Below are 14,435 nucleotides of genomic sequence, written 5' to 3' on the forward strand. Positions count from 1 at the left end.
TGTCCGCCGCTATTCGTCACTGTTAATCACCGTCTGCAGCTGTTCACTGTCATAAAACACTATCCAAAGCTACCCACTGTCACTGTTCACAAAACCGTCGCTGTCTGCCACTGTTCCGCCGCAGTCCGCCGCAGTCCGCCACTGTTCGCCGCCGGCCGCCGTCTCCGGCCACCTCAGTTTTCGCCGGCGACCACTGGATCTGGAGCGTCTCTCCGAGCGACAGCCAACCCCACCGGTGCCGGAACCAGCCTCCCGTCGACGCGCCGCCACGCGCCGCTTCTCTCTCCGCTGCGAACAGGCGCGTGCAGCCCACGCGCCGCCTTCTGCTGCTCGGAACCTCACGGCGCCACCTCCGTAGCTCTCGCCGGAGTCTTCTGCTGCTGTTCCAACCCTCAAAACTCCGATTCAGTGAGGTCTAGACGTCACCCTTGCGGACATCTCCCTCGGTCGTTTAAAAATCTCCACTGTTTTTTGCGTTTCTGCGTTTCTGCTCTCTGTTTTTTTGTTCCCTTGATCAGGAATGGCCTCTGGAAGTGTTATTTCATTCTCTGGAAGTCCTTCCATTACTTCCGAGAAGCTAGATGGACAAAATTACCTCTCTTGGTCCGCTGCTGTCGAGATGTGGTTCCTTGGTCAAGGACATCATGACCACCTTGAGAAAGACGGAAGCCATGTGCCTCAAGAAAAAGCCGAACAGTGGAAGCAAGCAGATTTTCAATTGTGTGCCTTGTTGTGGCAATCCGTGGAGCCGAGACTGTTACTGTCTCTTAGGGCATTCAAAACATGTCACTCGTTTTGGAAGAGGACTCAGAATATCTATGCCAACGATATCCAACGCCTATATGATTCGGCGGACAAGTTGGCATCTCTGAAAATGACCAATCATGACATGATCTCCTTCATGAATGAAGCACAATCAGCCGTGGAAGACCTGCGGATGTTTCTCGAAGTCGACGCTTCAGATGAAATGAAGAAGAAGCTGGACAAATACTATATGGTGATGATTCTTCGCGCCATTCATCCAGACTTCAATCACATTAGAGATCAACTGTTGACCTCTCATGAGGTCCCTTCCATGGACACCCTGATCCAGCGTATGATTCGTGTCCCGAAAGTCCCAACACTTGAAATTCAAGAATCTCATGCTCGAGTAGATTCATCTGTTATGGCCGCTACTCGAGGAAGAGGAGGACGTGGACCTAGAGGAGGTGGACGTGGAGGTCGTGGGCGCCCTCAGTGTACGTATTGTAAAAGGATGGGTCATACCCAAGAAAATTGCTACACTTTACATGGATTTCCTGCCAAAACAGCCAATGTCTCCCAGGCAGAGACTACTGACTCCAAGTTCACTGAGGACGAGTATCAAGAGTACCTGCGCCTCAAATCCAACAGCTTGGCACAATCATCTCAAGCTCCAAGTACATCAACTGTTTGCATCTCTCAATCCATGGAAGGTCACAATTCATGGGTAATTGACTCTGGTGCTTCTGATCACATTTCTGGTAATACCTCCTTGTTCTCAACCATTTCATTCCAAGAAAAATCTCATTTTATAACCCTCGCAAATGGTTCTAAAACATCCTCAAAGGGAGTCGGTCAAGCCATCTTATCTCCGTCCTTAAATCTAAAATCTGTCCTTTTTGTCCCTAATTGTCCTTTCAATTTAATTTCCTTAAGTCAGTTAACCAAAACATTGAATTGCTCTGTAACCTTCGATAACAAATCTTTTGTTATACAGGAGCGTGGCTCGGGGAGACGGATTGGAGAAGGATATGAAGCGGGCGGATTATACCATTTTGGATCTCGTCCACGTGTGTCATGTGTTGCAGCCCCCAATCCTAAAATGTTACATGATCGGCTTGGTCACCCTCACCTGTCCAAGTTAAAGAAAATGTTTCCTGAACTTAGTCGTCTCCAGACTTTAGAATGTGAGTCATGTCAACTAGGAAAACATGTTAGATCTACCTTTCCTAAAAGATCTCAATCAAAGTGTACTTCTAGTTTTTCTGTCATCCATTCCGATATCTGGGGACCTAGTCGTGTCTCATCTTTTGGCTTTAGGTATTTTGTTACTTTCATTGATGAATATTCGAGATGTACTTGGGTTTATCTTATGAAAGATCGTTCTGAATTATTATCCCTCTTCACATCCTTTTTGAATGAAATCAAGAATCAATTTGGTCAAGTAATTAAAATCTTAAGAAGTGACAATGCCAAAGAGTATTTTTCGTCTGCTCTTTCTAATGTTTTGAGTTCCCATGGTATCCTGCACCAGTCTACTTGTCCTCATACGCCACAACAAAATGGTATAGCAGAAAGAAAAAATCGACACTTAGTTGAAACTGCTCGTACCCTTTTGCTTAGTGCCAACGTTCCTGTCCATCACTGGGGAGATGCCATCTTAACTGCAGGTTTTCTTATTAATCGGATGCCATCTTCCTCTCTCAATCATAAGGTCCCTTTCTCCATTCTGTTTCCAGACAATCCTCTCTTTCACACTTCTCCTAGAGTTTTTGGTTGTGTATGTTTTGTTCATGACATGTCTCCCGGGTTAGACAAGCTTTCCGCTCGCTCTCTCAAATGTGTTTTCTTGGGCTATTCACGACTTCAAAAAGGGTATCGATGTTACTCTCCTGAAACCAAGAAATATTACATGTCTGCCAATGTTACATTTTTTGAACAGACCCCTTACTTCTCTCCATCTGTTCAAGACGTCCATGTCATACAACAGGTCCTTCCTATTCCCGTGGTTGAGTACAATATTTCCAATGTCCCTGTCCCTCCAAGTCTCGACCAAAGTCCTCCTGAGCCATCATCTCCACCTATTGATTCTCTCCAACACAGGACACCGACGAATAGTCCAGTTGTTCAAGAACATGGTGAATCCCCTACTTCAGATTCTTCTCCCTCGTCTCTTGATCCCACGACTCCTGGTGAAGGTGATTCAGGTTGGCCCATTGCTCTCAGAAAAGGTACTCGTTCCTCTCGAAATCCACATCCCATTTATAATTTTCTTAGCTATCACCGATTATCGCCTTCCTATTGTTCACTTTTATCCTCAGTGTCTTCTGTTGTTATTCCCAAAAATGTGCATGAAGCACTTGATCATCCTGGATGGCGACAAGCCATGATTGCAGAGATGCAGGCTCTTGAAAGCAATCATACTTGGGAGCTCGTGCCCCTCCCTTCGGGTAAGAAGGCTGTTGGTTGTCGATGGGTGTATGCAATTAAAGTTGGCCCCGATGGTCAGGTTGATCGACTCAAAGCCCGATTGGTTGCAAAAGGGTACACTCAGGTTTATGGCCTTGACTATTGTGACACCTTCTCTCCCGTGGCCAAGATGACTACTATTCGTCTCTTCTTTGCAATGGCAGCAATTCGTCACTGGCCTCTTCATCAATTGGATATCAAAAATGCCTTCCTTCATGGTGATCTTGAGGAGGAAGTTTACATGGAGCAACCTCCTGGGTTTGTTGCTCAGGGGGAGTCAGGTATGGTATGCAAATTGCATCGATCTTTATATGGCCTCAAACAATCACCACGAGCTTGGTTTGGAAAATTCAGCTCCATTGTTCAGAAATTTGGGTTAAGACGCAGTGAGGCAGATCACTCAGTCTTTTACAAACATACCTCTCCTGGGAAATGTGTCTACCTAATAGTATATGTTGATGATATTGTTATTACAGGAAATGATACTACTGGAATATCTCAACTGAAGGAGCACTTGTGTAAACATTTTCAAACCAAGGATCTCGGAAGCCTCAAATACTTCTTGGGCATTGAAGTAGCTCAGTCAAAAGATGGAGTTGTAATCTCTCAAAGGAAATATGCTCTTGATATATTACAAGAAACAGGTATGATTGATTGCAGACCAGTAGAGAGTCCTATGGACCCAAATCAGAAGTTAACAACAGAAGAAGGCGAATTATTCTCCGATCCAGAGAGATATAGGAGGCTCGTTGGAAAGTTAATTTATCTCACTATTACGAGGCCTGATCTATCTTTCGCAGTTGGAATTGTTAGCCAGTTTATGCAGACTCCATGTCTTGGACATTGGAATGCCATCATCCGTATTTTAAGGTACCTCAAGAAGGCTCCAGGACAAGGTTTGCTATATGAAGATAAAGGAAATGTTCAAATCTCTGGGTACTGTGATGCTGATTGGGCAGGCTCTCCTATTGACAGACGCTCTACTACGGGGTATTGTGTCCTCCTTGGAGGAAATGTTATCTCTTGGAAAAGTAAGAAGCAAAATGTAGTGGCTCGATCCACCGCTGAAGCTGAATATCGGGCAATGGCGTCTCTCACGTGTGAACTCATATGGGTAAAACAATTTCTTCGAGAGCTTAACTTCTGTGAAATTCAGACCATGAAGATGTATTGTGACAACCAGGCTGCTCTCCACATTGCATCAAATCCAGTGTTTCATGAGAGAACTAAACACATAGAAATTGACTGCCACTTTGTTCGAGAAAAATTGATGACCAAGGAAATTTGTACTGAGTTCGTTGGGTCAAATGACCAACTTGCAGATGTGTTGACCAAGTCATTAAGGGGACCTCGGATTGAGTTCATTTGTTCCAAGCTTGGTTCATACAATTTGTATGCTCCAGCTTGAGGGGGAGTGTTAGAATTATTACCTATTGTATCATTACCTATGTGTAGGATGTTGAGTGTGGGAAACTACCTACACTACCTACTGCCGTATCTACTATTGCATGTAATCATGCCTAGTATCTTAGAGTAGACTTTTCATATCTTTTCATATGTACTTGCTTGCTTCATTATAAATAGAAGAGGAGGAGAGTGGTAATGTGTACCACTACTCATATTTTAAAGTCTCAGTCTCAAGTGAAACATATGTGGCAATAGAGAGAGAAGTAAGAGAGCACTCACAACACAAGAAACAGAAACCTTAATGGCCATTATACAACGATCATAAAATTTTTATAAAAACTACTGCAATATCCTTTGTTATGGAAAGGGATTAACGCAATCAATTCAATGAACACCCGAATTAGGTAGACAAATAGAATAATTAAAAAAGAAAATTATTTTATCCAAAGTAGTTAGGAATTCTAATTCATTATATCATTTCTTGAAGAAAAGTTTTCCAGCTCAACTGAAATTAACAAATTCTCCTCCAAAACGCCTAAATCGCTCCCAGCCCAATTCAAAAAATTGCAGAAAACAATGAATAGAAAGGTTTTGAAAAATTATAAAAAGAGTCAAAGATCTCAATTTCAAAAAGTTATTGAGAGAGACGACACCAAAGATCATAGAATTTACACCTACCATTTGCACCCCTTGCACCCACTTCAAATCCTAGTTTCCTTGTAAAGCCCAGGAATTCAAGAAAACAAAAATCAGTCTGGGAAGAAGTTGAAAGACCTAGATAAAAGATAAGATGAGTTACAATAATTGAAAAACCGATGGAGAAGTTTCCATAACAGGCTCGCTGACCATATTGTTCAGCAATCAAGTACTGCTCTCGCATAGACAATCACCATCACTGACAAATGTACCTTCTTACAAACAATAAGATAGACTACCTTGATCACATAAAACAATAGTAAATGAAAACTTAATAAAACATTTAGTAATAATAATAATCTACACCTACTGCCTACACGATCCAATAGACATCCTCTTCAATGCAACACGAGTAGAACATAATAAGTCCAACAACACAAATGTCAAAGCCTCTCAATCATACAGTGCCTACATGCAAGATCTACCATTCCACAAGTTTAGCCTAAAGAATAACAGAAAAGAAAATATTGAAAGCAAAGATAATAAAACTATGTTCAGTTGTATTGCTCTTGCTTAGACAAACATCATGGCTTACACATGTACCTTCCTACAACAAATATGAGAGACTACACCCATTCCAACTCGAACACGTAAGAAATAGTAAATTCAATCATAATAAAACATAAAGCTTCCTAGCAAGTTAAATAATCTAGAGTTGTTGGCTCCACAACCCAATAGACATCCTCTTTGCTGCAACAACAGTAGAAAAAAATAATTAAAATCATCAGTATCACCTGTTGCAACGAGACAAATGTCAATGCCTCTCACTCATACAATGAAAATAATAAATGAAAAATAATTAAACCTAAGTTTTTACCAGATCCCATACACTGTTTCCAAAAGTTGTCCACCACCCACCATTTGCACTCCCTGCACCCATTTCATTTCTTAGTTTTCCTGTAAAGCCCAAAGCCCATGAATTTAAGAAACGTAAAGCCCACAAATTTAACAAACTACAATCAATCAACGTAAAAGAGGAAGGACATAGACGATAAGATGAATAAACAAATTCAAGAATTAGAAAAACCAATTGAGAAATTTCCTTAACAGGCTTGATGATCATAATGTTATGTGATCAAGTATTGCATTTGCTTAGACAAACATCATTACTGACACATGTACCTGCGACCACCAATAAAAGAAACTACAACCATTCGAAAACGAGCTCAAAAGAATTATAATAAATGGAACGTAATCAAACTTAAAGCTTTGTAGCAAGTTCAAAAATTTACAACTTTTGCCTCCACAATCCAACAGACATCCTCATTGCTGCAACACGACTAGAAGAAGACAATCAACATAAACAGAGTCAACAGTCAAACAACAGACATGTCAAAGCCTCTCACTCATATAGTGCGTATTTATAGCATATCTTACTACACAAGTTTAGCTTGAAGAACGACGACAAAAAAATAATGAATGCAAAGACAATGAAACTAAAGGTTTCACCAAATGTCCATCCACTCTGTTTCTAAAACCTGCAAACCACCCTCTATTTGCATACCTTGCACACACTTCATCTCTTAGTTTCCCTGAAATGCCAATGAATTCAAGAAAAATATAATCAATCCGAGTAAAAGATGAAAGATCTAGACAATAAGATGGATAACAAATTCAAGAATTAAGAAATCAGTGGAGAAATTCCCATAACAAGAAGATTGAGTACTGCTCTTGCTTAGACAAAGGCCACGGCTGACACATGTACTTTCCTGGAACAAATGAGAGAGACTACAACCATTCCACTCGAGCACTTAAGAAAGATAAGAAATGGTATCGTATTAAAACATAAAAAAGCTCCGTAGTAAGTTAAATAATCAACAACTAGTAGTAAGTTAAATAATCAACAACTATTCGTAAGTTAAATAATCAACAGCTATTCGCTCCACGACCCAATAGACATCCTCCTCACAGCAACACGTATAGAAAATGATAATTAAAATCAACAAAGTCAACTATGCAAAAAAAGATCATTGAAATCAACAAAGTCAAGTCTTGTCAAAGCCTATAACTCATACAGTTTATAGTTACAAGATCTCCCACTCCAGAAGGTTAACATAATGAAAAACGGCCCAATAGACATCCTCTTCGCAGCAACAAGTGTAGAAAATGATAATTAAAATCAACAAAGTTTATAGTTACAAGATCTTCCACTCCTGAAAGTTAACATGATGAAAACGGCAATGAAAACAGTGAATGCAAACGGGATCCCGATCCAAAACCTTCCCACCACCCACCATTTGCACAACCTGCACCCACATCATTTCTTAATTTTCCTGTAAAGCCCACAGCCCACAAATTTAAGAAACGTAAAGCCCACGAATTTAAGAAACTAAAATCAATCAGGGTAGAAGAGGAAGGACATAGACGATAAGATGAATAAACAAATTCAAGAATTAGAAAAATTAATAGAGAAATTTCCTTAATATGCTTGATGATCTTGATGATCATGATGTTATGCGATCAAGTATTGCACTTGCTTAAACAAATACCATGGCTGACACATGTACCTGCCTACAACCAATATGAGGGACTATAGCCACTCAAACTCCAGCACACAAGAATGACAATAAATGGAGACGTAATCAAACATAAAGCTTTGAAGTAAGTTCAATAATTTATAGCTATTCCTCCATGATCCAACAGACATCCTTATTGCTGCAACACGACTAAAAGAGGACAACCAACATAAACAGAGTCAACAGTCGAAAAACTCCCATGTCAAAGCCTCTCACTCATATAGTGCCTATTTATAAGATATACCACTGCACAAGTTTAGCATGAAGAACAACGACAAAGAAAATAATGAATGCAAAGATAATAAGACCTAAAGTTTCAACGCATCTCCATCATCTCCATCCAATGTTTCCGAAACCTACGAACCACCCACTATTTGAACACCATGCACCCACTTCATTTCTTAGTTTCCAAAACCTGCCAACCACCCTCTATTTGCATATCTTGCACCCACTTCATTTCTTAGTTTCACTGGCGCATCCTCTGTTTACAAGATCACCCATTCCACAAGTATGCCATGAAGAATAACGACAATGAAAATACTGCATACAAAGATAATAAAACCTAAAGATTCACCAGGTCTCCATCCAACTGTTTCACCCATTCCACAAGTATGCCATGAAGAATAACGACAATGAAAATACTGCATACAAAGATAATAAAACCTAAAGATTCACCAGGTCTCCATCCAACTGTTTCTGAGACCTGCCCACTACCACCATTTGCACACTCCGCACCCACTTCATTTCTTAGTTTCCCTGTAAAGCCCATGAATTCAAGAAAACTAATCAAACTGGGTAGAAGATGAAGGACCTAGACGATAAGATCAATAAACAAAATTAATAATTAAAGAAACCCAATGGACAAATTTCCAAAACCAGCTCGACAATCATAATGTTCAATGATAAAGTATTGCTCTTGCTTAAACAAACACCATGGCTGACACATGTACAATCCTACAGTCAATAAGAGAAACTACAACCATTCTAACTGAAGCACACATAAGAAAAATAGTAAATTGAATCGTGAGAACCGTGATAAAAAATAAAGCTTTGTAATATGTTCAATAATCTACAGTTATTGCCTCCACAATGAAATAAACATCATTTTCACTGCTACACTAGTAGAAGAAGATAATCAAAATGAAGAGCCAACCGCCCAACAACAAAATGACAAAGTTTCTCACTCATATAGCGAGTATTTACAAGATCTCCTCACTCCACAAGTTTTGCCTGACCTAAAGTTTCACGGGATCTCCATTCACTGTTCCCAAAACATGACCACCACCACCACCCATCATTTGCACACTATGCATCCACTTCATTTCGTAGTTTCCCTATACAGCCCATGAATTTAAGAAAACTATAATTAATATGGGTAAAAGATGAAGGACCTAGACAATAAGATGGATAAACAAATAAACTTTCTAAAAAACCAATAAACAAATTTTCGTAAGAGGCTCGATGATCATAATTTCAACTATGAAGAATGACTCCTCCTTCGACTAATACAATGGCTGACCATGTACCTTCCTACGATCAATAAGAGAAACAATAGTCATTTCAACTCCAAACACATAAGAGAGCTACTAAATGAAAACCCAATAAAACATAAAGCTTTGCAGTAAGTTCAATAATCTACAGCTATTGCATCCATGATCCACTAGACATCCTCTTAACTGCAAGAGGACTGCAAAAGGAGTTGAAGATAATCAAAATAACAGTCAAACAGCATATATGAAATGGCCACCATATTTTATCCTCTTATCCTTTTTTTTCACTATGAATCCAGTACTTCATATATGAAATTAGAAATTCAAATCACTAAGAAATGACAAAAAAAACAATAAAATGACCAAAAAGCTGAAAGAAATTATTTAAGAGAAGTTTCCATTTAATCATTAGTTGCCAGACAAATCCTCCCCAATTTATAGTGCCTCCAATAGTCTGATAGTGCATACAGACAGCCACACTGCAAGGTCAGCAATGAATCCAACCAAACCGCAGAGACATCTTCGCTCCTAATATATGCTCAATGAGACAAATGTTACACTAAACAAATCCCCAAACATTGCTGCGGAAAAACAAGATCAGGTTCAAAGAAATTAAATAATAGAAATGAAACTCATCCAAGAAATTATATTACCTTGGATATTGTATTATTATTTAATCCTCAACTGCTAATGTGCTGAAAAGGAATTAACACAATTGCAGATCACCTAGATTTGACAGATTTCAAAAATCAAATAAGAACTATATTCACATTTATAGTTTTTCAAAAATCCGAGGAACAAATCACAATTCAATCCTCATGTTTGGTAATCAAGTCGAGAGAAAGAAGATAAGAGAGAACATTCATCGAGAAATTAGGATATTGAGAGCTACAGCGATCAAAACTCGATTCTACATCCTCAACCGCCAAAAGAAATCTCAGAGATTCGGGACATACTGCAAAGGAATAAACACAAACAACAAATCTGATAGGTTCCGAAATCAGAACGTCTTAAGAAAACATAAGTGTAACAAATCCTAATACTTACATGATCTCCTACACCACACATCCATACACTGTCCTGTACACACCCAAAATTCAAAAAAACGATAACGGGTCTTAATTCCGGATGTTACAAAATCATTCCAAATACCACTGCAGATAAGCACATCATAGTTCAATCCTACATTCGATGATCAATACCAAAAAGCTTATATTATAACAGAAAGGAGGCACAAAGAACACTTAGGTTATGCTGAGCCCTTGCTGTTCTGAACTATTATGCTTTCCATATCATCCATATGCAAAAGAAATGTCAAAGAAAAGGCGACCAAAGAAAAGGCGATCACTAGGTGTAAAGAAAATACGCAAAAAATCCAAAACTCGACATTATCAGATAAAGAATTATCTTCAGAATTTGCGTATAATTATTGTTCTTCAATCCAACAATCCGACAAAGACACTGATAATGCTTCGTTCTTTAATCCGACAAAAACACATTCATTCCGACTAGAACACATTGATCGATCGTAAATTCGAAAACCCTGAAAAAACTTGATCGAGGAGGGAACCACAATACCCAAAGCCATTCACGACAATCATCGAAACAAGAAACAAATAACATGTATGTCAGACAGAATATGCCAGAAGGAACTTTGGCACTGCAATAACTACCAGGGCAGTGGAATATATATAGAAAGGGAAAGTCAACATTGGCCGCTGAGATTACGCGGTGGGAGGAAATTTACACGGTTATGATGCAATTAATATTTTGGTCCTTATCTTATCTTTTGGTTAATTATAAAGAAAATTATTTTTTTCACAATTTTTTTTTGAAAAACTTAACAAAGTTTCTAAAAGTATAATTAAAATAGATTTATTTTTTAATTTTTAATTAAAATAAAATAATAAAATAATATTTTTTTACTTAAATGGAAAATTTGTCAAAAACTTTGTTAAAAACATTGTTAATCTATCGTAACTCTAATTATAAATAGCTGTTAACCGAGTTATAACAGAACAAAACATTTTAATTTATTTTAAGGTACTATCTCTACGATTAACTAAAAAACCATTTTACTCATTTAATTTTATTAACTGAACATTTATCAATATTTGCTTTTATTGTGATTTTCTTAATAATTTTTTTCGTTAAATATATTTATAATTTTTAAATTAAATAATAGAATTTAATCTTTTTGACCACATAAAAGATTTTCTCAGTATGTTTATGACTTAAATACTTTTTTGTCCTCATTTTCGGTGTTTGTTGCGGTTGGTTCTCATATTGGCAAGATGTTTAAAATGATCTTCATTCTTTATCGAATGTTTAAAATGGTCCTCATTTTCGTAATTCGTGTTTTATTTTGTCCTTTTCTGTAATGTCGTTTAAATCATTAACGGATCATTGTACAGGTGGCACGGTTTGTAGGTTTGTATTAGGGTGTGTTACGTGTACTGTACATATGGCTAACTAAAGTTAATTTTTCAATTTAAGAGAAATTTTGCAATTAGGAAAATTTCTTCATCTTCGTCTTTTTTGAGCTCGGATTTGCAGAGGAAGCAGTTAATACTTGTCATTTCATCATTGGATTGCAGTTGCGCTATTCGTTTCAATTTTCCAGTTAATCATCATCAACGAGGTAAGTGGGTTTAGGGTTTTCTGGATTGTGTTTGCTCGTGGGTTAGGGTTTTCGTAATTTTATTTTGGGGTTTGTTTGTCCTTCGATTGTTGTGATGTTCTGCATGGTTTCTAAATGACTTCCATGATGGTTGTTTTTTAAAAGGAAAATACGGAGGTGAGTTGTTGAGTGTTGTGGGTAGAGATGCTAATGATCAGAGTTACTGCCCTTAGCGTATGCTGTTGTGGAAGTTGAAAACAAAAAAACTTGGACATGGTTCTTGGAATTGTTTATGGGTGATCTTGGAGTTATTGATGTGTGTGGGACAATGACCTTTATGTCTGACCAACAAAAGGTATGTTTAATATATGTTCAATTTATTAATTTTTGTTTAATGTTGTAAGTACTAATAATCTTTTCATTGCATAGGGATTAGTGTCTGTCATTCAGGACATATTACCCACTGTTGAACACAGGTTTTTTCATGAGGCATCTGTATTCAAATTTCAAAAAGATTCTCTGGCCAAAAATTAAAGATACTCATGCGAAAGGCTGCTAGGAGCATAGTGAATGTGGATGCTCAACATTGCAGCTGTAGAAAATGGCTTCTGACTGCTATCCCTTGCTGCCATGCTATTGCAGCAATGAATTTCATCAATGTCAATGCTGAGGACTTCATACCAATCATTGATGTAGTGCATTTTGATGATGATGAATTGATGTTATGAATTTAACTTCTTCCGAATTTAGATCAATTTGATCTTTCCCAAGCTTAGATCAATATCACTTACTTCAATGCTCAGATTAAGATGTCATTTTGAACATGTTGGGACTAATATTAATCAAACTAATTTATTTCTTCATTTAACAATAGTACAAAACAAATTGGACTTTAAAAGATTACACACAATAACAGTACGAATAATACAATCATTAATCTGCCTCTTCTCAGCACAAGTGAACCCTATTACTAATTGTAGTATTTCCTCAACAACCTTCAATGACTTCTCCAACTCATTAATCTGCCTCATTTGTGTCATGATGGTGACATCCTTTTCATCAATTTGCAACCCACATTATTGGAACCACTACTCTGTAAATCAATAAACCAAAAATTAAAACCAATTTATTATTAACACACAAATAAAAACAGATTTTACCCAAAATTTTCTACCAATATTCTTTGGAGTTCTTGCCATCCTCAAAGCTGACATCTCTCCGCAGCTACAAATCGGGGTTAATCCATTTCTCGTTAAACCACCAACAGTGCACGAAGTGATACAACACGATTGCCTCCAATGATTACAACCAGAGGTAAAGGAAGAAAATTGGGACCGTAACATACCTATATAATGGGATTGCAGCAACACCAATTGCGAATGGAAGAACAAGATTGCCAAAACTCACCAACTGCCCAAAAATTCCTTAACAAAACCCTAGCTCACTTATTTATCCGAAATATCTAATTACCACACATGTACCGTACACGTAACACACCCTAGTACAAACTGTGTCATCTGTACAATGCTCCGTTAATGATTTAAATGGCGTTACAGAAAAGGACCAAATAAAACACGAATTGCGAAAATGAGGACCATTTTAAACATTCTGTCAAAATGAGGACCATCTGCAACGAACACTACGAAAATGAGGACCAAAAAGGTATTTAAGCCTATGTTTATTTTATCTAATAATATAGTTAATAAAAATAATTATTATTTAAAACTATTGTTATAAACACTACTCATGAGTGCAATATATCTTAATACATTACCGTAAAATTTAATTATTATTATATTAAAACAAGACAAAAGAAAATCTAGAAAGTAGGAAAAAAAACCCGAAGGATTTAAGGAACGTTTGATGTTCTTCTAATTCTAACAACTCTCACTATCCACACGCCTTCAATAGGTTTGCAACTTTCCTTCTCACCCCTCTCCTTAACAGTAGAATCCCTCTAACAAAATCACTATGTTTTCATCACTTTATCTTCCCAACCCCATTTTTTTTTTTCCTTCCTCTTGTCCAAGTAACATATCAACACAACAAAAAAATAAATAATGATGGAGAGTATATGCTAGAAACAGAAGAAGAATGACTATACATCAAATGCAAAACAACTATCTACAATAAGAACCTGTAGACAAAGAATAATCAACATTAATCAAAATACCAAAGATTGCTTCAACTATGAGATTAACATTTATTCCACATAGAGGTGTTAAAAGTGGATTAGAATATGTGAGTTAATCTAATTTATCATGGGTTTGGGTTGGATTGAATTTTTTTACAAATTTTATTACCGGTTAATTTTTTATGCGGTCTACCGAAACTCGATTCGCTTTAGTTGAACCCGTGATGAGTCAGGTTGGTTTGTATTTGAGTTGGATTGGGCTATTTTTTTTAGTCAACATATTGGGTTGGAAAATTCAAACCTAATATTTTTGTGGTTTTGATTTGTATTTGGGGTTGAACATTATTTTAGATTGTATTAAA

General features: G+C 37.5%; 2 long non-coding RNA genes across 2 annotated transcripts; both read right to left on the reverse strand.

The window, feature by feature from the left end:
- Window positions 1–5,793: 5,793 nt before the first annotated feature.
- Window positions 5,794–7,737, reverse strand: LOC114175800. Its single transcript, XR_003602919.1, has 2 exons — window positions 6,131–7,737; window positions 5,794–6,003 (listed from the first exon to the last, which is right to left on the reverse strand). It is a non-coding gene; the product is annotated as an uncharacterized LOC114175800 (long non-coding RNA).
- A 1,124-nt stretch (window positions 7,738–8,861) lies between these two features.
- Window positions 8,862–11,000, reverse strand: LOC114175799. Its single transcript, XR_003602918.1, has 2 exons — window positions 9,469–11,000; window positions 8,862–9,359 (listed from the first exon to the last, which is right to left on the reverse strand). It is a non-coding gene; the product is annotated as an uncharacterized LOC114175799 (long non-coding RNA).
- Between the last annotated feature and the right edge of the window lie 3,435 nt (window positions 11,001–14,435).

Source organism: Vigna unguiculata, chromosome 3 (genome assembly GCF_004118075.2).
Source record: "Vigna unguiculata cultivar IT97K-499-35 chromosome 3, ASM411807v1, whole genome shotgun sequence".
Classification (NCBI taxonomy): domain Eukaryota; kingdom Viridiplantae; phylum Streptophyta; class Magnoliopsida; order Fabales; family Fabaceae; genus Vigna; species Vigna unguiculata.